Below are 27,080 nucleotides of genomic sequence, written 5' to 3'. Positions count from 1 at the left end.
CCAGCTGTTGGTTCACCCCAGTCATGGTTTCTTACTGAAAAATGCTTCCTAACCTCCAGCAAAGTCCTTGCGACATTTGTAGTTTGCGAGAAGCCGAAGAGCTTGCATTTTTAATGAATTCCTAATGTACTCACTCAAGCAAACAAGGAAATTATACCCACGCAACATTGCATTTCAGACATTAATCATAATTGCTTAATAACACCAAACAAGGAGATTTTATTGCAAACTGAGACTTTTTATTTAACTTCAGAATCAGAATAATTGTCACATTTGCACATATTCCAAATGATATCACTACTTCCAAATGCTGACATTAAACAGTTTAGTCATAAAGAAATATTTTGTCAGCCAATTTAATTTAATTACATGGCATCATCATTTCACCTATTTCTCTAAAAACAGATATTTTAATAAGAGAACTGCAAGGAGGTTATAAAAATCTCACTTTCTCAATTGCCAAGAGAGGTCCCTGCTGAAAGTTAGCGGACACTCACGGATTCCGGGGGTTTCTATAGTTCTTCAATGTATTTGTTCTATCCCATTAGTCACCAGGTGAAGCCCTTCACTGATAGCGACATCCTTCAACAATAGCCCCAGAGAATTTAACACTGATTGATGGTGGGTCACCTGGAATTGGTTGGCAGAATTTCCAATTTTCTGTTGGGAAATTGCTTATTTCTCCAAGTCTATTCCCATTTTTACAAGTGGACAGCAAGCTGAGATTATACATTATTATGTGTCTAAATATAAAATTGTGATGGATGGTGTCACACATTTAAAGAGAGTTAAGCATTTAATTTAATATTTAAAAAGTTTCAAGCAGTTTAAAATGTATTTTTAATCTTTCTTGGGAATTCATGGGCTGATCCATATTGGGGGAAATATTGAGAGATTGCCTAAGGATTGTCACTTCCATGAACTGTTATTTTCATGAAATTACCCTTTTAGATTCTCAAAGCGGTAGCACCATAACTTTCTTGTAAATATATCGAAGGATCTCAGGCTTATCAAAGAACTGAAGGAACGAATAGGTTCTTTTCAAAGGGGCACAGATGCTAAATTTGGCAGAGAGGAAAGTAAACAACCAAAACTCAAAAGCCACATTAAAACCAGAAGACAAAGTCTGCTATTTACATTAAATTGTTATTTGTTTGAAAACATATTTTAGGTGTCAACTTTAAAAGTGTATATTTAGGATGCTAAAATATTGTATATTACGATAACATCACTCTGCAAGTACTTTTGCACATAGAAACTCTATCAAATTCTTGAATTAAGCATTAAATAACTGGCTGCCTATGTAAAGATATCAGAGGCAACAGGTAACAATCCAATGACAAGTTTGAAATTTAGGCAATATGGGTCACTCCGCAGAAACAAACCAGCAAAATCTTCAAAATCCTAATGCTAAACACAATTGCTTAATCTATCTGAGGATTAAAAATGCCTTTATTACTTTAGATTATTTTACCCCCAAAAAAACTTGTAAAAAATAGAGAGAAGCACAAAGAACAAATTTAAAATATTTACAGAAAATTCAAAGAAAAACAAATCAAACTGAATTCTCTCCACTCGGAATAATTACCATTAACATTTTTATTTCTTCTTCATACACACACGAAAACACACAAATATGTACATATATGGAGAGAAAGTGAGAATAACACTGAACAGCAAAAAGCCTGCTTTGCAAATATACCTTTTCTTACAATCTGTTATGAACATCTTACCACATTTTTTAAAAACTACATACATTTATTTCTAAAAATACCATTTTAAAGGCTGCATAGAATTTCATTATGTGGTTGCCTAATACATTTGGTCAATAACTTACTGATGGACATTTAGCTTGTTTTGGCTTTGTTATTTATTTATTCATTCAACAAATATTTGTGGAATATTTGTTCATTGCTCTGCCTTGTCCCAGACGGGGAGCGCAAAGACTCTGTTCTCATAAAGCTTACATTTCAGGGACTGAGGGCTAAAGACAGACAAGACAAATAATGCACACAAATAAATATGGCAGTTGGTGATTAAGTCCCACAATAAAACCATAATAATCATAATAAAGCAGGAGAAGACAGAGGGGCAGGAAGTAATAGATGGTCTCTACGATAAGATGATCTTCGAACAGGGATCTGAGTGAGTGTATGGCATTAACCATTTGGCAATCTGGGCAACAAATCTTCCAGATTTAGTGAAACAAAAGGCAGAAAAGGGAGTACGCTTGGCATGTTAGTATAATAAAAGGGAGAAAGTGTGAAAAAAAATTTTGTGTCTGAATCTTTACACATATATCTTTGGAAAGCATTCCCAGGAATATATTTATGAGATCAAAGATATGCTCATGGTTTCTTTATCAGAATTTTCTCAATATTTTGTGAAAGGAAATTTTTTTACTGAAATAGTTTTAAAAAGAAAGAAACCCTCAATGTTATAGCTCATTGCTTAGTGAAGTATTGAGAATCTCTGAGAATTAGTGCACTCCCAAGAATCTACTTTGTATGTTTCTGTCATTTACGTGTACAACCAGGCCTATCATCTGACGCTATTCCACAGTTGTTGGTGATAAATGTCAGCATGCATGATTTGCGTGACAGTTACTTTGCATATGTTCCCTACCAGACTATGAGCTCAGAGAGGCTAAGACCCTGACTGCACCACCATACATGACAGCACTGCACATTCTAGAGATTCTATAGCTGCGTGACTGATGTGGTATAACATTTCCTTTTTTATAGTAAATTTACTCCTTAAGTGGTAAGAACGGTGACCACGTCGTGTTCGTCTTTGTCACCGCAGCCTCGAGCACATACGCACACCTTGCAGTAGATGTTCTATATGTACCTTGGATGAATGAATAAATGAAAACATCTTCACTGGTATTGTAATTGACGCAAGGACTAGCTAATTGCCAAAGAATAATAATTAATTACTTGTAAATGTTTAGTAAGTTTAAAGTAGTTTAAACGTTTAGTAAATGGACCAATAATCTTCAGCCCCAGGAGTCTCTCTTTGTGATTTCTAGTTGCTTAGAGGTCACTCAAAGACCGAATACCACGGTCTTAAAAGTTCTTATCTTAAAAACCATTTCAATCCTATGTACTTATCCTACAGTTCCAAGTATGCCTAATAATACAGGAAACATAAAATACCTTCCAGTAATTATCAATCATTTGTGTCTATAGGCATTGAATGCCTAGTACAGGCCAGGCCTTGAATGAGAAGCTAGAGATGGGGTATTGACATGGTTCGTGTGCGTGGAAGGAGACAGACATGGGCACATAGTTCCAGGAATATGATACTTCTTCCTCTAGTTTTAGAAAGATGCAGTTTTGTTGTTGTTTGTTTTGCATTTCGGAGAGGGGATAAAAGAGGCAAGTGAAATTTACTGTCTACATAAACACCAAACTGGCCAGCTGAGTAAAAGCAGCGCCTGAAGGCCCTGCCTGGTCCAGCTCCTGCCAACCTTCTCCATTTCTTCTGACACTCCCCACCCTTCACTCACTGATCTATTAAAACTAAGATATGTCAAGCCCTTTCCAGACTTGGGATCTTGGTATTGGCTGTCTTCTATGTTCATGCTCAAATAATCTGCTCCTGGCTTTTCAACATGGAAGGTCCTTGGTCCTTAGGAACCCACTGTAAAAGTCCCCTTATCAGAGACGCATTCTCTGACCATCCAACAGCGTGTCGCCTCTGCCCACATGGTTATTTCTCCTTCACAGCGCCACCTTCATCTCCCATATAATTCTCACAACTAGCTGTGATGATTTTGTTGATCAGTTCTTGCTTCCTTGTCAGGTTCTCCCCCTGGAAGGTGTGCACTGGTTACCACGTCTCTCTTGCTCATCCGTTTGTGGAATACACAGTCCTCAACGTCGTATTTAGGAGTCTAGCTGTAGAGAAAAGTAGAAATTCCCTTTTTTTTGGAAACTATGGCCGTCTCTGGTGCTTTGACTAATTACTGGTGTTGTAACTAGTCACACAGATACTAGTCGCAATTATAATTTTATTTTATTCAACATATTCATTGTCATTTGAAATTATACTATTTATTTACTTTGTTTCTCTTTCCCAACACCATGTCAGTTCCATGAGAGCAAAAATCTTGTCATAATTGCTCTCCTTATATCCCCCACCCCATCCCATGCTCACTGCACAAAACAGTACTGGACTCAAAGCTGGTCCTTAATAAATTTTTGAATAAAAGAACAAATGATTGAATGAGTGAATGAACAAAGGAACTGTGCCTCCGTGTTGCCTACAGATTCCGTGTGTAAGATGTCTTTTTATTTTTGTCTGTTTCATCCACTTTAGCTGTACTGGGGTTACCTGTGTAAACACAGGCAGAATGTAGAAACCTAGCTTCAGTCAATGGTCTATATTTCTAGAATAAATCCAAATTACATGATGTTAACTTTGTGTCCCATGTTCCTCATACGCAAACTCAGTGAAGCGGATGCCATCACTCCTCGGACACCACCTGCAGCTCTTTACACACCAAGGACAGCTTCTTGTATCTCTTTCCCTGAGGATGCTTTTGGAATATGGTAACATGACAGTGCTTAGGAATTAATGCCCCAGAAGCAACCGTCAACCAATGAGGGGTAAGAGTTGGTGGATAAAAATCCCCAGCTCCCTCGTCTCTCAGTGGAACAATTCTGAGGCATGTTCTATGTAAGATCTCCAGCGGTATTTGAGCTCTGGTTGCCCCTGGCAGACACCACCAATTAACAGAACTTTATTGGATTTTTCTCCCGTCCTTGTCTCACTTCAAATAGAGAACCTAGCATCATTTCTCTGAGAATGAACCCAAATCCTTGTCTCTGGGTCTCCTTTTGGGGTAATACAAGCTAAGACATTGGGGAATAATGTAAGTATCTATCACGTAAAGCTACTGAAAGGATTCATTGAGTTAATACAAGTAAAGTGCTTAGAGGAGTGGTCGGGATATAGTCTGTGCCCCATAAATGTTAGCTATTAGTATCATTACCCAGGTTTATTAGTTGTTATCTAGTATTATTTGTCTCCTCTGACCATTTCCCCTTAATTTTGTCAATCTTGGTTTTTTATTTGGGTCCACAGCTTGCATCTTGATATTTGTCTCAATCCCCAATCAATCTCTGAAATTTCTAGACCAAGTTCACCTATCTCCTTTTGAACCCACTTTTGGTAGTTGCCTTTCAACTTGTCTTTCTCTGAAATGAACTGACCTGGACCATCTCCAACAGCATCAGAGATAGGAAAGTGAAATTGGACAGATCGGATGAAAAAGACTTACATGACTGCTGAGAAATGGCTGCGAGGACTCAGATTTTCCAGTTTGGCCCTTTTTCCTCTGGAGAAATATATTACAAATGCAATTCCTAGGTGGGCATTTAAGGCCAATTATAGCAGGCCAACTGATCATGTGTATGTGTCACTGGGAAGCTCATTCTCCTTTTATACTGTGTCAGTGCTCTGAATTTCTTGAGTTAGTTTTGAACTAGGGTTCGTTCGAGAATAATTCCAGAATACCTGACTTTACAAAGCAGCCGTGTCAATTCCCTTAACCATGTCACGAGCAATGACTTCACTACATAGAACCCTCAGAATGCAGTCAGGTAGTCACCTTCTTGATGTTCATTTTTATCCCCTCTCCCAACCACCAAAGGCTATGAAACATTGTGAGTATGCAATAAATACATCTTGATGGATTGGTATTAAAATTATAACACAATAAATTCTTCTCTGCATGTGGATGATCTCTAGTTAGACTAGCTGCCCAAAAATTTATAATTAAAGTTACAGACATTAAAATACATTTGTGATGGATTGGTCTGACATAATTGTGATGTGTATAATGAACATGACTTCATTGTTTTCAGTTTTTTTTAATTGTGGTAAAATACACATAACACAGAATTTACCATCTTAACCGTTTTTGAGTGTACAGTTCAATAGTGTTAAGTACATTCACATTCTTGTACAACCAATCTACAAAGTCCTTTCATCTTGGAAGGTGGAAATTCTATACCCGAGAAACAACTCATTTTCCCTCACCTTGAGTCCTGGCAACCACACTTCTACTTTCTGTCTCTGAATCTGACTACTCTAGGTGCTTCACGTAAGTAGAATCATAGAGTATTTGTTTTTTTGTGTCTGGCTTATTTCACTTAGCATTATGTTCTCAAGGTTCATCCATGTTGTAGCATACCTCAAAATTTCCTTCTTTTTTAAGGCTGAATAATATCCTATTATATTTGTATCTACCACATTTTGTTTATCCATTCATCTGTCAATGGACACTTGGGTTGCTTCCAACTTTTGGCTATTGTCAACAAGAGAGTTATGAACGTGAGTGTGCAAATATCTCTTTGATACCCTGCTTTCAATTCTGTTGGGTATATACCCAGAAGCAGCAAGGCTGAGTCATATAGTAATTTTATTTTTAATGTTTTAAGGAACTGCTATACTGTTTTCCTTAGTGGCTGCGCCATTTTACATTCCCAGCAACAGTGCACAAGGGTTCCAATTTCTCCACAAGGTGACTCCATTTTTTAAGCTCTCTGAATATTACCACATCTTGGACTCCATTTTCTTCTAAACTTCCTGATTATCTGTAAAGATCCTATTTACATAATTTTATTTACCTTTGAACAATTTTTAAAAACTAATTCACTGAGTGCCTACATTTGATCCTGTAGATTTCTTTTGTGTGTGTGTGTGTGAGGAAGATTGGCCCTGAGCTAAGATCTGTTGCCAATCTTCCTCCTTTTGCTTGAGAAAGATTGTCACTGAGCTAACATCTATGCCAATCTTCCTCCATTTTATGTGGGATGCTGCCACAGCGTGGCTTGATAAGCAGTGCTAGGTCCACACCTGGGATCCAAACCCACAAATCCTGGGCCGCCAAAGCAGAGAGTGCAAACTTAACTACTATGCCACTGGGCCAGCCTCCTGCAGATTTCTTTTTAATGAGTGAGTGCTAGCTCCTAACCTCTAAGATCTCTCTGACTGGTGTGAGAAACATAAAGATATTTGTAAATTACAATGTAATATGAAATTGTCATCAAATACATGTGTAAAAAACACTATAAGAACATGTACAAAGTGATTACCTTTGCTGGAAGAATGTCAGTTGACATTTCACAGAGTAGATAGCATTTTGTGTGGATCTAGACTGCTGAGAAGGAGTTTCAAGTTGAAAAGAAAGTGTAAGGGGAAAACATTGCAACCTGGCAATGACATATTATATACTAAGGCAAGTGGGTTTGAGAGGCAGGGACAAGGTTGGTCCCAAAGAGTATTAAATATCAAGCAAAATTCTTTTTATGTTTATATCAACAATGCATGTAACTAAGATTTCATTCATGAAAATACAAAATGGAATGGACATAGAGTCTACTCATCAGAGGTTAGTTGCCTTCTGTGAGCCAAGCCCAACCCAGACCCAGGATTACAAAATTTAACATTGTTGTCAGAGCACTCTGATTCAGTCAGTCATCTGGAATTGGGACAGGGGCAGAAGACAGATGCCCCATGATCAATCTGATATGGAGTGTTTAAAAAATCTAATGAACCATGCTTCCATTAATTTGGTCATGTCACAGGATCATTGCTACCCTAATTAAGGGCCTCTCTGTAGGGGGCACTATGATAGACATTCCTGAGAAAGAGTCCTCACCACCCCTGCATGATTAAAATCAAAGTAACAGAAAACTGATGCAGACACATTCCAAGGACGTCTGAATGCAAAGTACCATCAAAGTATAAACCCATAGAAATGTATATGACATGGATACTTATATATATAAGCATATATTTTTTTTCGAAAAATAAGATATATATCGGATAGATAGACACATGATAGATCCTCTAATGAAAGAATGCATACTGTAGAATAGAGGATAAGTAGGTGTCATTGGCAGGTATGTATACTAATAGAGTGGATCAGTGGATCTTTGGGGAAAAGTTATTACTTCTTGCATTTACCAGGAAAGTTCAATCAAGGATGTTTGGGGAAAGTTCAAATTTTAAAGATAATCATCTCCTTTCTACACTTGGTTCATAAAAAGCTAACTATAAAGATAGTAAATCATGGATTACAGTTAGTTAGCATAATCTAGATAGCAGAAAAAGGCATTTTTCACATGTAAGAAGTAAGAAATTTACCAATGTTGTCAGGCACCTGATCATTTTTACCCATGGAAAGAAAATACGATTCACAAACCTTTCCATAATATTTGGGTGCATATGAGCTAACCTTATTTTCTCTGTCCCCAGAGCCAATGCTTGTGTAATTATTTGATAGATATAATTTTTTTTTATCAAAGGCGTTGGTGCACATCAGTGAGAACTTTCAACCACCTTGAAAATGACTTTTAGAATATTTCATTAGCAGCCTGCCTCTCAGAGCCTGAGTTGACATTCACGTTTCTTCATACCAGTCTTTCATCCGTAAAACCCTTTGTTCTGCTGAACAGTTTCCAGACAATGTGGGCAATCAGAAAAAAAAAGAAAGAAAAGAAAAGGAAAAAAGCATTCATTCCAGCATTTGATCAGTCTTATTCAAATCTCATCTATTAATAATCTTTTGAGATCTTTCTAAGAATTTTATTTCCTTTCTTTCAGTATCATCATATTATTTTCTAAAAAAAAAAAAAAGCTCCCCAAATTTAATGAAATAGAAGCTTAATATTTCATAGGAAATAGGTACAATTCATAGTTAAATTTTATCCATTCTTATCACTTTCAACAAAGTATATGGGAAAATAACCGCTGTATTCAGTTTGTAGATTTATTTTTAATTACAGAACATTGAATTTTCAGCGCTCAAATTATTTGGAAAAAACGCTCAATTACTTAAATAGCATTTTAAACACACCAAAAAATAATAGGTTCAAAATGAAATAATCCAAACGGTCAAATAGGTATTTTTCAGTATTTTAATAAAAATAAAATGTTGAATGAGTATTTTGAGGAGCAACTTATTTATAACACAGCCTATAGATTTGGTGTGTTTTGGAACCGCAAAGACTTAGGACAATGGACAATGTAGAAATCCATCGTGTCTAGTCCCCATCACGCCAGAATCATGTTGGCTTCTTCAATCCTTCCAATATTTATGTGCAAAGTGTATATCATTTCAGCCGATCTACTTTGGAAGCTTGAAAACAAAGCTGTTCCTAAACAAGTAAAACATTGATGCATCCTGGCGTATGAAAATACTTAGTTTGTGAAATATGCACATTTTAGAAGCAGAAAATTCTGCTTTTGCTGCACAACTCTGCCTACCAGTCCTACTTCCGTAATTGAAACAATCATTTGGAGAGACGGTCTTAAGGGTTAAATGCAAACCGTTAAAATCAGAGAAACACTAAGCTCGACTTGATCTACCATCTTTTATATATTATGCTTCTGCCTATCATGTAAAGGACTCCAGCAGTCAGACTGAAATTCGCCAGGTTCCTTGTCATGATAGAGATTTTTATATCACCTTTTGTTCTTAGAACTTAGAATTTCCCAGTTTCACTATGCTTAAACATTTTGTTGTTCAAGCTACTTTACTTTTATCATACTTCATGATATTATGTATTGTGAATGAAATAAGAAACAGAATTTGGTTTCTAATAATGTAACTTAGAAGAGAGAAATGGGAATTGTCACAAAATCGAAAGATTGGAAGAAGCAAAATTCTTTTTACACTTTTCTTCCCAAAAACATTACTGAGAACTTCTAAACATGTCAAAGTCTTCTTAAACAAGAGAATCATAAGTCATAAAGTACCTAAAAGCAACTGTGTACCCCAAGTTAGACAGGAAATATTTCTTAGTCAATCTGGAATTCAGACATTATAATATCAGGTTGGAGATGCAACCAGTTAAAACAGGAGGAAAACTACTAGAAAAGCCTTTCAAAGAAACTTCGTGGAGAGAAACAGCTTAGCAATAAACTCAAATTCACACAAGAAATGTTCCAGCATTTGAGCAAAGCTGGTATGACTTGTCAAACAAGAATCAAACTCTTTCCTGTTAAGAAGGATTAAAACTCACTTAAGGAAAACTACTTATTTGAGGAACAAAAGGGGTGATCAAAGTGAGATGTATAGTATATAATGAAGACGGATGTGGCTATGCTGAAGAGCTAGATAGTTTTTTTAGCTCTCCTTAAACATAACCAAATTGTGTTCATGCGTCAGATTCTGCCTTTGGAATGTTTTCATGGTTTTGAACATTTGAACATTTTTGTATTCAATAATTTTCACTGAGCATCTTCTACGTTTCACACACTGAACTAGGCACTGAGCTTATAATGACATTTAAGGTACAATCCCTACTCTCCAGGGGGAGAGACAGTGTGCACAGAGCTTACGCGCATAAACAAGGTCCACTGAACATGGAGTGAAGAGAACATACATCCCTCACAGATTGGTCTTAACGTACGCCTCTATATTGATCTGGTCTTTATTGTCCTCACAATTCTGGAAAATTACAGGGAGACCATGGGAAATTCAGGCATTATTTTGAGTCAGTGACTTTGTGTATGAATAGGGTCTGCCATCTTAACTCACATCGGCCACCCGTTACCCAAAACTTATTTCCAGTCACTCCACAAACTCTCTTAACAGCAGCTCCTTCTCTTCACTACTGTTTCATCTTCAATTTACTCTCCACAAACTAACTTCTGCCCTGACCTCAGTGAGGGGTCAGTGACCTCTTGTGGAGAATTCCAGCAGATATTTCTCAGTCTGTGCTCTATTTCATTTGTCCCTTTCAGATCCACTCCCTTCTCCCCTCCAACCTGCTCTACACCAGAGGCTGATGTATAGGGATGACATCAACTGACTGGCTTGCTTCTGACTGAGTTTGGTTAATGGAGAGCAGAGGCAAGAGAAGCAAGGGGAGGAGTCAAGAGCGGGTCATTTACCCTCCAGTCCCTCCCTGCAAAGCCCCTCAATCAAAGGTCAGAGCTCCTTCAGCACAGTCTCCCACAGAGCTCTCTCATTGCCAGGTTCTGGTAACTGCTCCCTCTTCTTGCTCCCCTTAGGCTAAGGAGTAGTCATGTCGTCACCCTCTTCCTAGCCCTGATGAAAGGCATTATTACATGCAGTTTCCCTACACCTTGCCTTGGTGAACAGTCTCTTTATTAAGCTCTCCTCAAATTACCCAGTTCGAGTGCAATCTGTTTCCTGCTGGCAACCTAAGAAACTATGGTCCTTATCTTACTTGCCTGCTTTCCAACATTTGAGGCCAATGTCCATTCTCTTCTTATCTCTGACTCTACCTGCTTAATCTCCTTAACGAGTCTGTCTTAGTGTGGTCAAGAAAGAGTGACAACATTAATCTTCAGCAGCCCTCCCCCAGAAACACGTAGTCTGAGTAAAAACAATGTGCTTTGATGGAAACACAGCTTCAAGACATGTTCCCTATGCAGTGCCCTTGTTGCCACCGACACACACACACACACACACACACACACACACACACACACCGCACTTTCACTCCAAGTTCATTTACTGCTTCTGGGCACTTCCAAAAAATAAATTCTGGATGCACTCAGTGGCTTCTCTTCCTCTGCTTATGTCTTAAATATTTCTTTCCAGACTTACAATTTCCATTTTCCATTCTTTCTCTGAAACTTCAAGTCTACGGCTTCAATTTCCATACAAACACTGAACACTTCCACATTCTTACCTCAATACCAGTCCTCTTTCCTGACCTCTAGCACCAAGTATCTTTCTTAGTACTGGGCAGTTCCCTTCAGGAGTCCTCAAAGAACCTCAAACTCAACAAATCCAAAACTGAACCATCAAGAGCCCTCCAAAACTTACTGCGCTCCTGTTCTCTGAATGGCATTGATCTCTGCTCAGAATTCCAAGATGGAAATCTATAAGCTGTCCAAGATACCTCTCACTCGGTTATCCTTCACCCATTAAATAAGCCAGACAGAACCATGGGTTATATCTTCTCAAATACCTCTCAAATCTACCCCCTCCTTTCCTCAGACTCACTGCCTCCTAATTATACTGCCTGAATCAAATTCCCCCTTTCTATAATCCACCTTCCATACCACTTCTGATGTTCCTAAAATAAATCTTATCCTGTTATTCCCTCTCTATAATTCTTCAATGATCATATATTATGTAAGGATAATATATTAGAACTTTCCCAAAAGATATGCAAGACCCCTGCCTACATTTCTAGGCTCATATCTTCAAAAATACACATATATCATAAAATCTAGTCATTTTCAATTTTTGTTTTATGATCATGTATACCTATATGTGTATAGGTCTATTTCCAGACTCTCTATTCTGTTTCAGTGATCTATTTGTCTATCTTTATGCCAATAACTCACTGTCTTGATTATTGTAGCTTTATAAGTCTTGCTGCCACCAAGACATGCACATGCACACACACACACCCCACAGTCCAGGTGTTTAGTGTTGTACACCTCCCCATAAGTACCGCTCAACTGGCGTGTCACAAATTTTGTATGTTGTATTTTCTTTTTCATTAAGTTCAAAATACCTTCTTATATCCTTTTTTATTTCTTCTATGACCTATGGGTAACTTAGAACTGTGTTATTTAGTTTCTAAGTATTTGAGGATATTCCAGATATCTTCTTGTCGTTGGTTGATAATTTAAATCCATGTGGTCAGAAAACATACATTGTGTTTTTTGAATCCTTTTAAGTTTATTGCGATTAGTTTCATGGTCCAGAATATGGTCTAACCAGATCAATGTTCCATGACTCCCAGGAAAGAATTCTGCTCCTGTTGGGTGGAGTATTGTGTAAACATCAATTAGATCAAGATGGTTGAATGTGCTGTTTAAGCCTTCCATAGCCCTATTGATTTTCAGTCTACTTTTTCAGTCAGTTATTGAGGGGAGATATTAAAACACCCAACTATAATCGTGAATTCGTCTAGCTCTCCTTGCAGTTCTCCCAGTTTTTACTGCATATACTTCGAAGCTCAGTTATTAGACACTTAAAAACATTGAGAGTTATGTCCTCCTGATGAATTGACACCTTTATCATTATGATATGACCTTCATTTACCCAGGTAATATTCTTTGCTCTGAATCCTACTTTATCTTATATTAATATAGATAATCTAGCTTCCTTTTAGTTAGTGTTAACATGATATATTTTCTTCTATTTCGTTTTAAATCTATTTATATCTTTATAGTTAAATTGTGTTTCTTATGGGCAGCATATAGTTCAATCATGCTATTTTATCAATCTGACATATCTGCCTTTTGGTTTGGGGTCTTTTTTATTTTAGTGTTTGCCTTAGGGTTCACTGTATATATCTTTAACTTATCACAGTTTACTTTCAAGGTATATATCACCACTTCATGTAAAGTGTTAAAACTTCACAATAGAATATCTTCATTTCTCTCCACTCAGCCTTTGTCATACACTTTACTTTTACATATGTTACAAATCTCACAGTGCATTGTTTGATTTTTGTTTAAACAGTTGATAATCTTGTAAAGAGATTTAAAAAACAACAAAATAATATTATATATTTGCCAATGTAGTTACCATTTCCAGTGCTCTTCATTCCTTTGTGTAGATTCATATTTCCATCTGACATGATTTTCTTTCTCCCTGAAGGACTTCCCTCGGCATTTCTTATAATGTAGGCCTGCTGGTAATTAATTATTTCAGCTTTTGTATTTCTGAAAAGTCTTTATTTTACCTTCACTTTTGAAAGGTATTTTTGCTAAGTATAAAAACAGGCTGACAGGGTTTCTTGTTCATTTATTTCTGTTTTTTTTCAGTGCTTCAAAATGTTATTCCTCTGTCTTCTCTACTATATTCTTCAATGAAAAATCTGCTGTCATCCCTATCTTCCTCTGTATGTAATGTGGCTTTTTTTATGGCTCCTTTAAGATTTTTCTCTGTATTGGTGGGTTTTGACCTACTTGATTATGGTGTACCTTGCTGTAATTTTCTTCATTTTCCTTGTGGTTGGGGTTATTTGAGCTTGTTGCATCTGTAGGTTGATAGTTTTCATCAAATCTGGAAAATTTTAACCATTACTTCTTCAACTATATTTTCACTGCACCCCGCCCCTTGTGCCCTCCATTTACATGTATATTAGGCCACTTGAAGTTGTCCCACAGTTCACTGATTCTTTTTCTCACTGTATTTCATTTTGGATACTGCCTGTTGTAATGTCTTCAATTTCACTCATCATTTCTTCTGCAATGTCTAATCTACCATTAATCTCATTCACTATATTTTTCATTTTGGACATTGTAGTTTTCATCTCTAGAAGTTTCATTTGGGTCTTTTTTGTATCTTCCACATTTTTATTTAACTTTTTAGTATACAGAATACAGTTATTAGAACATTTTAATGCTATTTTCTGCTAATCCTACTATTTGCTTGTGTCAGCTTGGTTTCAGTTGGTTGATTTTTCTCCTCAACATGGTTGTACTTTCCTGCTTCATTATCTGCCTCATAGTATTTTATTGGATGTCAGACATTGTGCATTTTACCTTTTGAGGTGCTGGATATCTTCATATTCCCACAAATATTCTTACACTTTGTTAAGTTAGTTGGAAACAGTTTGATCCTTTCAGGTTCTGCTTTTAATATTTATTAGACAGAACCAATGCCATGTTTAGCCTAATGCTAACTATCTCCCAACAGTAAGGCAAGAACCTTCTTAGTTCTCTACCCAATGCCCCATGAATTATGAATTTTTCCACTCCAGTTTGTGGGAATAGGCACTATTCTTGACCCTGTGTGAGATCTGAGTACTGGTCTCTTTAATCCTTTCAGGTGGCTTTTTCCCAGCCTTGGGGAAGATTTCTCACACACACATGTGTTTGATCAGTACTTACTGAAATACTCAAGAAATACTCCAAAGAGCTCTAGATTTCTCTGTGTGTGTGAAGCTCTTACATCTTCAGTACATTTTCTTGAAAACTATAGTTGCCTTTGTCTCTCCAAACTCTCAAGTCCATCTTCTCAACTCAGGAAGTCTTCTGGGCTCCACCTGTGTTTTCCCCTCCTGCATTGCAGCCAGGAGATTCTCAGTAAACTGGGACAATCATAGGGTTCATCTCATTTATTTCCCATCTCTCAGGAGTCACTGTCCTCCATTGCCTCATGCTTAGTGTCTTGAAAAGCATTGCTTCATATATTTTATCCAGTGTTTTTCTGTCTTTTTTTTTCAAGAAGGATGGTAAATCCATCATCTGTTACTCTATTTTTGACAGAGGTGGACGTCTCTCTGAATAACCTTATCTGAATCATTTATGAGAGCCCTAATATTACTACTGTTTTGAAGCTGACTGTGTGCTAACTTTTTGACACATTCCTTTCCATTCATTCTATTTAAATTTTCAACAACCCAGTCAGATAAATACTCTTATTATATGTACTTTATAAATGAGGAAACAGAAAAAGTTCAAGGGAATTTTTCTTTATCATCCAGCTATTAAATGCTGGAGCCATATTTCAAACTTAAACAGTTTGATTCAAGTTGATATTCATACCTGTGTATCACAACACATCATAAGACTAACCGCAAACTAAAAAATTTTTAATCATTGCACAAGAAATTTCTACGTCTACCTATTTTTCAAACGTTGGCAATGCAATGATTAATTTTATGTGTCAACTTGACTGGGTTAAGGAATGCCCAGATAGCTGGTAAGACGTTATTTCTGGGTGTGCCTCTGAGAGTGTTTCTGGAAGAGAGTAGCATTTGAATTGGTGAACTGAGTAAAGCAGATGGACCTCCACAATGTGGGTAAGTATCATCCAATCTGTTGAGCAGCAGAATAGAACAAAAGGTAGAAGAAAGGTGAATTAACTCTCTGTCTGCTTGAGCTGAGACATCTAACTTCTGGCTCAGATGTTACCACTCCTGGTTCTTGGGCTTTTGGACTCAGATCAGGACTTATACTACAAGCCCCCTGCCCCCTGATTATCAGGCCTTTGGACTGAGACTAAATTACACCACTAGCTTTCCTGGTTCTTGAGCTTGCAGATGGCAGACCATGGGAATTCTTGGCCTCCAGAACCACATAAGCAAACTCCTATATTATATATATAATATATATCCTATTGGTTCTATTTCTCTGAAGAACTCTGAATAACATAGGCTATACTTAACAATAGAAATATAGTTTATATCACCATCCAGCACAACACATGCATGCACACACATACACACACACACACACACACACATCCTTAAATATATAACTAAACAAAACCAAAATTTCATGGCAAAATATTTATTGTTATTATCAGTGCTGATCTCTTATGTTTTTTCTATTTTATTATTAATTTTAATGTGATTCATTAAATTAATTTTATGATTAATTGTTTTTGACTTTCAATTAGAAAAACAAAATGCCATAATGTTAATTGAATCCATTTATTCTAAGACCTCCTTCTGAGATTGCAATCTTTTTCCTGGCTTTTGTTTTTATTTTGTTTGATTGAAATTTTACAGTAATCAAGTAGATCCAAGGGCTAATTATAAGTTGGTCATATTTATCCCAGGCCTTGATATTTTGACTGATTATTAGTAGTATTTGCTATTGCTGTTATTTATTTATTTTTCAGTTTTGTGAATTTTATCACAAATTGATATGATGTGAACTGACTGGAAATGTTCGCTTTTCCTAGGAATAGTCCTCAACCAGTAATTTCAAAAGACAAAAGTTCTCATATATTCTACCAATTTATTGCAACCTCCTCAAAAAGAGATTATTTTAAAAATTATTATTAGATTTTATCTAACCTCAAGCATACTCAAATGAAACTTAGTCATATAGTTTTCTTATTTCAATATAATAAATTTAGGTTTTATTGTTTCTGATTGTGTGGCATATCATTGTTATTATTTTTATAAATTTATTGTTAGTTCAACATTTAATTGAGACTCATTGACTGTTATGGCTATTTAATTATCAACAAAGCAAAGAAAACTATTATTTAACTTTAATAAATGAAAATATTTAAGTGGCAGTCAATTAACTCTGCAAATAAAAGATATGCATTTTGATTTTTATTGATAAGTTACTTTCTATATAATAATTTTTCACTTAATGAGCTATTTGAAGGAAATTGATACCAATTACTATGTCTATTAAATGCCACCATTTTCAAAAATGATCCCTAATTATCTTGCTGTAGGCTATTTTGATAAATGTGAATAAAGTATCTGCATATTTCTTATACAGCTAATATATAGCAAGAATTAAATTGGGCATTCCTTGCTTATGTAATTTTCATCTAATTATACAGCCATTAGATATGTCTCTCAAATGTTCAATAATTCTCTCTTTACAATCAAGTTATGTTTAATTAAAAAGCAGTGACAAACCTACTAACTCTGCATTAATTACTCACTTGTGATATAAAATTAATAGCAGGTCTAAATTATTTTAAGTGATTTAAGGATTTCCAATATACCCCCTCAACTTCAAAGTTGCTTAATTCAAACAAACAAGAAATAAAAACATTATGTTGATTAAATATTTTCCTGTTAAATAATAATAAGTTTGCTTTTCTGTTTATTTTAATCTTGGAATACAATATACTAACACTAAACTTACAAAACAATAAAGACAAGTCGATTGGGTTTGGAGACCCAGTTGACCTATGAAGCAGTGTGGAGAAAAAGCGTGACCCAAGAGGAACATTCATGATGCTCTGAACCAATAATATTATTTATCTGGAAGTTGTTTAAATATGAGAAATAGAGAGTACACGGTTGGCAATAAGAGCAAAAATCAGTAACAAATATTGTGTGAGACACCAAAATGGAAGAGCGCTAAAGATATTAGTAAAACTTTTCTCTTACTTAAGATCAACTCTCTTAGCAAGTTTCAAGTATACAATACAGCATTATTAACCATAGTCATCAGGCTGTGCATTAGATCTCCAGAACTTATTTATCTGATAACTGAAAGTTTATACTCTTTCACCAACATCTCCCCATTTCCCCCACCCATCGGCTCCTGTTAACCACCATTCTACTCTCTGCTTCTGTGAGTTTAACATTTTTAGATTCCACATATAAGTGAGATTATGCAGTATTTTTCTTCCTGTATCTGACTTATTTCACTTAGCATAATCTCCCCCAAGTTCACCCATGTCCTTACAAATGGCAGGATTTCCTCCTTCTTTATGGCTTAATATTCCATTGTGTGTATATATATATGTATGCATATACACCACATTTTCTTTATCCATTCTTCTATTGAAGGACACAGATTGTTTCCATATCTTGACAACTGTAAATAATGCTGCAGTGAACATAGGAGTGCAGATATATCTTTAAGATAGTGATTTTATTTCCTTTGGATAAATACCTTTTGATTAATATTTTCCTTTGGATAAATATTTCCTTTGGATAAGTGGGATTGCTGGATCATATGGTAGTTCTATATTTAATTTTTTGAGAAACCTCCATACTGTTTTCCATAGTAGTTGTTATCAATTTATATTCCCACCAACAATATACAAGAGTTCCCTTTTCTCCACATCTCACCAACACTCATTATCTTCTGTCTTTTTGATAATAGCTACCCTAACAAGTGTGAGGTGATATCTCATTGTTGTTTTGATTTGCATTTCCCTGATGACGAGTGATGCTGAGCATCTTTTCATATACCTCTTGGCCATTTGTATGTCTTCTTTTGAGAAATGCCTATTCAGGTCCTTAGCCCATTTTTTAATTGGGTTATTTGGTTTTTCGCTTTCAAGTTGTTTGAGTTCCTCTTTCTTAGTCTTTTCTACTGTCTATGTCATTACTATATATAAAAGCCAAGTTTCTTAAATTTAGTTATAAAATAAAAGGTTAAAACATTTTTTTTAAAATCTCTTACTGAGGGCAGAAAATGACAAGATCTGATAGCTAGAGTTGTACTTCATCTTGAAAAACCTTCCTCTATCCAATTCAGCATCGGGCTCCTTGGTCCTTGGCTGTTCTACTATCCTATAAGGCCCCACAAGCTTTCTTCGAAATCCTCATAACAAGAAGCAATGTAAGCGAACATCTGTTCCTTCCAACCAAACGACTTTTACACAATGAGATTTCTCTTTTTGACCACGACATTAGCAAATATTTACATAATTATATACAATGCCCAATCATGTTGATATACAGTATACACGACAATTCATATACTCTCAGTGGGAATGAAAATTGTTCCACTTTCCTGCACAGAAATTTTACTTGTAAGATTTTATCCAAAAATTATAACAAAGGATTGGTGTAAAGATTTAGTGAGGAAATTTTTCAGAGGTTTGTATATAAAATGCCAATAATAAGAGACTGGTAAAATAAACTGTAGTGTGATAGAATTCTATAGTCATTAAAAGTGGTTTTATAAATGAATTTTATTGCCCTAGAAATATGAAAATGAAGTAATAAATGACAATAAAAATTATAACCCAATATGTATGGTTCCTTTTGTTAAAAATAAGGTGCAATCTTAAATATCTGTATACAAATATATAATCTAGATGAGTACTGAGGCCAACACGTTAAAAGTCATCTCATAGTGGCAAAATTGTGAGTGATTTCCTTATTTTTTGTGTCTGAATTTTCTAAATTTCTTCTCTAAATATGTTTAAAGTGTATAATCAAAACAAACTGAGGGTTAGAAATATAAAAGCAGCGATTGTTCCTAGGTGTTAGCATGATACTTTTACCTTAATTCTCTATAATGAGCAAGTATTACTTTTATAATGGAAAATAAGTTTTATTTTAAAAAACAGCATAGGTATAATGTAAATGAAAGAATAAGTTTGATTCCACAAGAGACTTTATTAGGATTATGATATACTATTGTTAAATCTTGCATGAACCATTCTGTTGTTAAAACACACCACTGTAGAAACAATTTTTCAAAAAGAAATAGTATAATACAGTCACGAGCCACATAGCAACGTTTCGGTCAATGACAGACTGCATATATGATGGTGGTCCCACTGTCCTATATATAGCCTAGGTGTGTAGTAGGCTATATACCATTTTGGTTGGTGTAAGTACACCCTATGATGTTCACACAAGGACAAAATTGCCTAACAATTGCATTTCTCAGAACATATCCCCATCATTAAGTGACATATGACTATATAAGCTTATTCAGCAGCAAGGATTTTCAATTACAAATTGATCTCCATGGGCTTTGTAATACGCAAAGGTAATTTTCCTCTTTGGATATGAAAAACAAATTCCAAGCTATGTCATGGTAAATCCACCATCACTAGCATTGCCACCAGGAATTGCCATTTGCCACCCTCATTGAATAAATCATTCTTTTCTCTAGCCAGAAGTTTGATGGTAACTCAAATATCGTCCATATATCTAATTATATTGTTGCTAACGTCATCAATGGAGAATAAATTTTCTATATGCAACATGTAATATGAAAGTGTTCATTTAATAAGCAAGAAAAGTATTTTTTTTGGATGACTACAGGAGTACTTTCAATCTCATAAGACCAATCAAGGCTTTCTAATAGGCATACTTTCTAGAACTTCCAGTCCCTTACCATGTTTTTAATATAAAGTTTCACTTATTTCTTTTTCTTTATATAAGAGTCAAAAAACTCCAGCACTGTATCTGTACTAAATACATCTAATTTTTCTCCATAGACTCTCACAGATCTGTGCCCCCACACGCATCTATTCTTTTCCAGACTCCATGTTTCATGGATCCAATTCCTCCCCAGGCCATTTTGATGGTTTGATTAACTCTCAATTAGAGTATATTTCAGTAGACTGATGTCATGGGTTTGATTCTCCAAACTCAATTAATACTGCTCTATTTTGAGGCTAATAGACAGGTGTTCTAATCATGGCCATCCATTTCACAAATGGTGGTAGTGACAAAGGGATTAAGAAAAACAGCACTGAACCAAAACTAACTTTTCCCAACTTACTGAAAAACACACAGTAGCATGGCTCCTTGAACACAGCAGTCATTCATTCATTCAACAAGTACTGAGACCTAGCATGTCCCAGGCATTCTTAGGAGTTCTAGAAATATACAAGTGAATACAACAATGTCACTGCCTTCATGGACATGCCTCTCATATTTTAGAAGTGGCTTTCAATGTCGTAAAAGCTCTAATTGTCAGAATCTTTAACTCATGTCCCAAGGCAAGAATGTTCTAACTGCTCATTTAATTCTTAGTGGATTTTTAAAATACCTTGGAGCATCCAAAAGAGACAAGATGAGGATCCCCATACACTTTCCTCTCCGTTCTCCAGCATTCAATTCTCTAAGAAGCTACCTGCTTTAAGCAGAGAAACTTTATTTTGGGTTCAACACACTGAAGTTCTGTATAAGATTTCATTTGGCAATTAGGTTCCATAAGAGAGAAAAAGCAGGGCCATCCTGGTGGTGTAGTGGTTGAGTTCACATGCTCTGCTTTGGCAGCCTGGGGTTCGCAGATTTGGATCTCAAGGACCTACATATCATTTATCAAGCCATGCTGTGGCAGGCATCCCACATATAAAACAGAGGAAGATGGGCACAGATGTGAGCTCAAGTCTAATCTTCCTCAACCAAAGAAAAAAAAGGAGGGACAAGTTACAGCTCCTGTATAGGTGAAAAGCAAAGACCCCAAAGACAAAGATTTAAAAATGAACTTCGAAAGAATCAGATGTCACAAAGTCCTCAGAGTATCACTGTTTTCTGAATTGCAGATCCCCTTGGAGGATATAGCCCTATGCCTGCACAGACTCTAAGAACTTCTGGATAGAAGAGAATCAGTGACTAACACACCTTAGCCCAGTGCCCAGGTACTTAGTGCATTCATAAAGATGACCCGCTCTGAGCTACAGAAAAGGGGTTCCCTGAATTCTACTCACTTCTCCTATCGTATAGAGAAGGTTATTACTATTAATTTTGCCTCTGTACTGAACATCTCTTACGCATTGCTTCAAATCATATCAGTCTCATCTCTTTTTCCAACCTCAACACTGTAAGTAGGTTCATGCAGATCCAACCTAACAGCACATTGCTCATCCTTCTTCAGGGATCGCCAAAGCTGTGCTTGACACTGACATAGGAGACACCTGAAATGCACCCTTCCCACCCCTGCTACCTCAGATGGTTCTGAGTTTTGAGACATTCATTAAGATTTCAAAAGTTCCCAAAGAACCAGCCATCCTATATCTTGGTCAAGTTGGTTACACATCCTTCTATTAATGGTCCTTCTTTCCCTCTTCCACTACCTCTATCCCTCACACCTGCTCCCTCAGATCACATTCCCAAATTAACAACCTGCAAGTAAGCCTTTGATTTCAGCTCTGATTTGGGAGAAAGACAGCTTCTCTGTTGTCTTAGAAGGCAGCTTAAGAAGTAACATCAGCAATATGGCAGACTAGGAGGTCTCAACACTTGTTCCCCCATAAAAATATTGATCAAACAACTACCAATGAAAATAGCTCTGGGAGAGTTCCTAAGTACAATGAAGAAGATGCGACAAGTGGAACACAGAAACTGAGGATGAAAAAAAAAAGAAAGAAAAAACCCTAAGGATGGCACATGAAAAAGCATAGGAAGCATTTACCCATGTCATACTAACCCCTAGTCCAGCATAACTCTTCCTCTCATCAAGGAAAAAGAGAGCAAGAGACCCCAGCAGCCTTCACCATGAGGACCCAAGCTGCCCCTGCCACCACTGTAGACACCTGCAGCCTTGGCCACCAGGGAACCCCATCTCTCTCAACACTGACATCAGCTCATGGAGATGCCTGAAGTTGACCCTGCTGCATGCTCCCACCACCACCAGGGCCAAAGCCACCATTATATCCCCAAAGGTCAGAGCTGCCACACTCCACCTAGCTGGTACCCTTGTACTCACCCAGAGGTGAAGGTCTTTCCCTACGAAGGCTAGCCCATGAAGTCAGAAAGAGGTGATTGCTCCTTCAAATATGCTGACAGGAACATGTAAAGCTATAAGGAACATGAAAAATCAAAGAAACATGACATCACCAAAGGAACACAGTAATTTTCAAGCAACTGATCCCAAAGATATGGAGTGTCTACGGATTGCCTGACAAAGAATTCCAAATAATTGTTTGAAGAAGCTCAGTGAACTATGAGAGAACACAGACAACTGAACAAAGTCAGGAAAACAATATAGGAACAAAATGAGAAGATCAACAAAGAGATAGAAATCAGAAAAAAAAAGAAATTCTGGAGCTGAAGACTACAATAAATAAAATGAGAAATGCAACAGAGAGCTTCAACAGCAAAGTCAATCAAGCAAAGAGAAAATCCGTGAACTCAAAGACAAGTCATTTGAAATTATCCAGTGGTAGGATAAAAAAGGAAAAAAGCTTAAAAAAGAGCACAGAAAGCCTACAAGATTTGGATCCTGGGCGCTGACCAATACACCACTCATCAAGCCATGCTGTTGCAGCATCTCAAATCAAAATAGAGGAAGATTGGCAGAGATGTTAGCTCAACAACAATCTTTCTCAAGCAAAAAGAGGAAGACTGGCAGCAGATGGTATATCAAGGCCAATCTTCCTCACCAAAAAAAGAAAAAAAAGGAAAAGCCATGTACACATTATGGGAGTCCCAGAAGGAGAAGGGGTGGGGGCAGAAAGCTCATTTAAAGACATAATGGCTGAAAATTTCCAAAATCTCAAGAGGGAAATGGATATCCAGATTCATGAAGCTCAAAAGTCCCCAAATGGATTAACCCAAAGAATATTTCTTTGGTACACATTATAAACACACTGTCAAAAGTCAAGGACAAAGAAACTTTTGACAGCAGCAAGAGAAAAACTACTCATTATACATAAGAGAACCCACATAAGACATCAGCAGATTTCTCAGCAAAAAACTTGCATGCCAGAAGAGAGGTGGATGATAGAGTCAAAGTACTGAAAAAAAAAAATGCCAACTAAGAATACTGTACCTGTACATTTTTCACATAAACCAACCCAAAGTAGATTAGAGATTTAAACGTAAGACATGAAACATAAAACTCCTAGAAAAAAATATAGGGAAAAAGTTCCCTGATGTTTGTCTTGGCAATTAATTTTTGGATATGACACCAAAAGCACAGGCCTAAAAAAGCAAAATTAAGCAAGTGGAATTGCAACAAACTAAAAAGCTTCTGCACAGCGAAGGAAATGGTCAAGAAAATGAAAAAAACAATCTATGGAATGGGAGAAAATATTTGCAAACCATATATCTGATAAAAGGTTAATATCCAAAATGTATAAGGAATTTATACAACTCAAAAGCAAAAAAAACAAGTAACCCAATTTAAAAATGGGCAAGGGATTTGAATAGACATTTTTCCAAAGAAGACATACAAATGGCCGCAGGTATATGAAAAGGTGCTTGATATCTCTAATCATCAGGGAATTGCAAATCAAAACCACAATGTGATATCACCTCACACCTATTAGAATGACTACTATTTAAAAAAAAAAAGATAAGTGTTGGTGAGGATATGAGAGAAGGAAAGCCTTGTACACTCTTAACGGAAAACAGTATAGGTTCCTCAAAAAATTAAAAATAGAACTACTGTATGATCTAGAAATCCCACTTCTGGGTATTTATCCAAAGATATTGAAATCAGGATACTGAAGAGATACCTGCAGCCCCATGTTTACTGCAGCATTACTAACAATAACCAAGTCATGAAAACAACCTAAATGTCCATCAATGAATGAATAAAGAAAATGTGGTATATACGTACAACAAAATATGATTCTGCCTTACAAAAGAAGGACACCCCTCCATTTGGGACAATATGGTTGAACCAGGAGGACCTTATGCTAAGTGAAATGTCAGACTCAGAGTGACAGTACTGCATAATCTCACATATGCAGAATCTAAAAAAGTCAAACTCGCAGAAGCAGACAGTAGAATGGCGGTTGCCAGGGGCTGACAGATGGAGGAAACGGAGAGATGTTGGTCAAAGGGTACAAACTCTCAGTTATACGGTAAGTTCTGGAGATCGAATGTACAGCATGGGGGCTATAATTAACAATACTGTATTGTATACTTAAAACCTGCTAAAAGGGTAGACCCTCAGTGTTCTCACCACACACACAAAGAAGACGACGGTAACTATTTGAGGTAATGGATGCATTAATTAGCTTGATCATAAGGATCATTTCATGATGTATACATATATCAAATTATCAAGTCATACATCTCAAATACACACAATTTTTAATCAGCAAGTATGCCTCAATAAAGCTGAAATAAAAGAAGGCAGTTTGATGTAGAGAGAACATAGCCCACATCGTCCTGCAGATCCTGGGATCCAACCTTAGTTAACAATGGGTTCGATGCATGGCTCTAGACAAGGTGTATAATCTAGACACCTTTTAAGAAGTGTGAAGAATAAATAAATAAGGTTATATAGTTGTTAGCTTCCAGACTGCAAGATCCCTCTCCACCACACAAACGGCTATTTTCAGCCGGTTGTAGACTCCACATAGACAATGAAGTAGAAGTTGAAGCATACAAAATATTCTTCTGTAGGGGCCGGCTCCGTGGCCAAGTGGTTAAGTTCGCGCCCTCCGCTGCAGGCGGCCCAGTGTTTCGTTGGTTCGAGTCCTGGGCACGGACATGACACTGCTCATCAAACCACGCTGAGGCAGCATCCCACATGCCACAACTAGAAGGACCCACAATGAAGAATATACAACTATGTACCGGGGGGCTTTGGGGAGAAAAAGGAAAAAAGTAAAATCTTTAAAAATATATATATTCTTCTGTAAACAGTATTTCCTCTTCTTTCCCAGAAGTTTACTTGTTTACATTGGAGGCTTTTTCTCCTTTAGAATTAGATAGCCTTGGCTAACTTGCTTTGCAGACAATGTTAGTGCCAAGTAGTTACTATTTTAAGAAGATTTCAGATTCTGCAACCCATGCCCTTTTAATTTTTCAAAAAAATATCTAGACTTGGCAGTAACTCTTTCAAGAAGATCCATAAAGTAAGAAGTGAAAAGAAACAATGGTTTGAGAAGACAGCAGGAGCGTAGGAGTGTGACCAAGGGGCAGCAGGGAAAGAAAAGCATTGCTGAGAGTCACTGAGGTCCCAGCTGAGGCTAGCTGGCAGCTAAATTCTGGCCAATTTAATCAGCAAAGTTCTAAGAATGTGCTTTCTCTGATCTCACCAAAGCATTGTTCACTGGCTTCCTATTCTTATCCCTATCACAAACAGCACTTATCACACTAAAATGTAATTATTTCCTTATCTTCATCATTCATTAGAAAACTGTACAAAACATGGGGAACCTTCTGCCCAGAAAAAAAACTGGTGTTTAAATGTCCAATATTTTGCGTATACTTACAAGAAGTCCATTTATCTTGAAATTAAGGGTCTCTGTATTTGACTATGAGCATATGGAGAGAAGAGCTCAAAATACATTAAACTTTGTATCTCCAACACACAACGCCTGGTACATGGGATCCATTCAAAAGTATTATTGAGAGAATTGATGAAGAAATGTTTTTCAACTTGGAAAGAGAATGGAATAAATCATACAAGGGCTAAGGTTTGGTGGAGCAGGAATCATGAATAAACAAAAGGATGAGGAAGTGTTAAGACAAAATGAATTATGTTGTGTGAAAAGGCAGATAAATGATGTAAAGGCAAAGAAGATTGATGGTGTGAGACTATGAACAAGTTTGGTGTATATGGAAGAGAGCAGAAAAACCTGGGGAATACTGTGGTCAGAGAAAGCAATCTCTGACATTGAACATATTTTGAATTATTGTCACATGACTGTCAGCAACAGAAATAAATTCTTTGGGGAGTGAGTAAATTAGTCTTCGTATACAAATAGAAATATATACTGAAAAAACTATTACAAACTCTTGATATATAATGAGTAGATCAGTAGATCTCATTTATTCTATAAAGAAAAGACTTCAGAAATAGAACAAAGAATCCTAAAATTCATATGGAGCAACAAAAGACTCTGAATTGCTAAAGCAATCCTGAGAAAAAAGAACAAAGCTGCAGGCATCACAATCCCTGACTTCAAAACATACTACAAAGTTACAGTAATCAAAACAGCATGGTACTGGTACAAAAACAGGTGCACAGAT

The 27,080-nt window shown here is 36.5% G+C and overlaps 1 long non-coding RNA gene across 1 annotated transcript in view; it reads right to left on the bottom strand.

Moving 5' to 3' along the window:
- Positions 1-217: 217 nt before the first annotated feature.
- LOC139082199 (uncharacterized) overlaps positions 218-27,080 on the bottom strand; it is a 33,357-nt gene continuing 6,494 nt past the window's right edge. Inside the window, exons 2-3 of the long non-coding RNA XR_011537951.1 lie at positions 22,855-22,946; positions 218-3,902 (exon numbers count right to left, since the gene is read on the bottom strand). This is a non-coding gene — a long non-coding RNA (uncharacterized lncRNA). The remainder of the gene's footprint in view (positions 3,903-22,854; positions 22,947-27,080) is intronic.

This window comes from Equus przewalskii, chromosome 3 (assembly GCF_037783145.1).
Source record: "Equus przewalskii isolate Varuska chromosome 3, EquPr2, whole genome shotgun sequence".
Taxonomy (NCBI): Eukaryota; Metazoa; Chordata; class Mammalia; order Perissodactyla; family Equidae; genus Equus; species Equus przewalskii.
The sequence above is the reverse complement of the archived record's forward strand: the minus strand, read 5'-3'. Positions and strand labels throughout refer to the sequence as shown.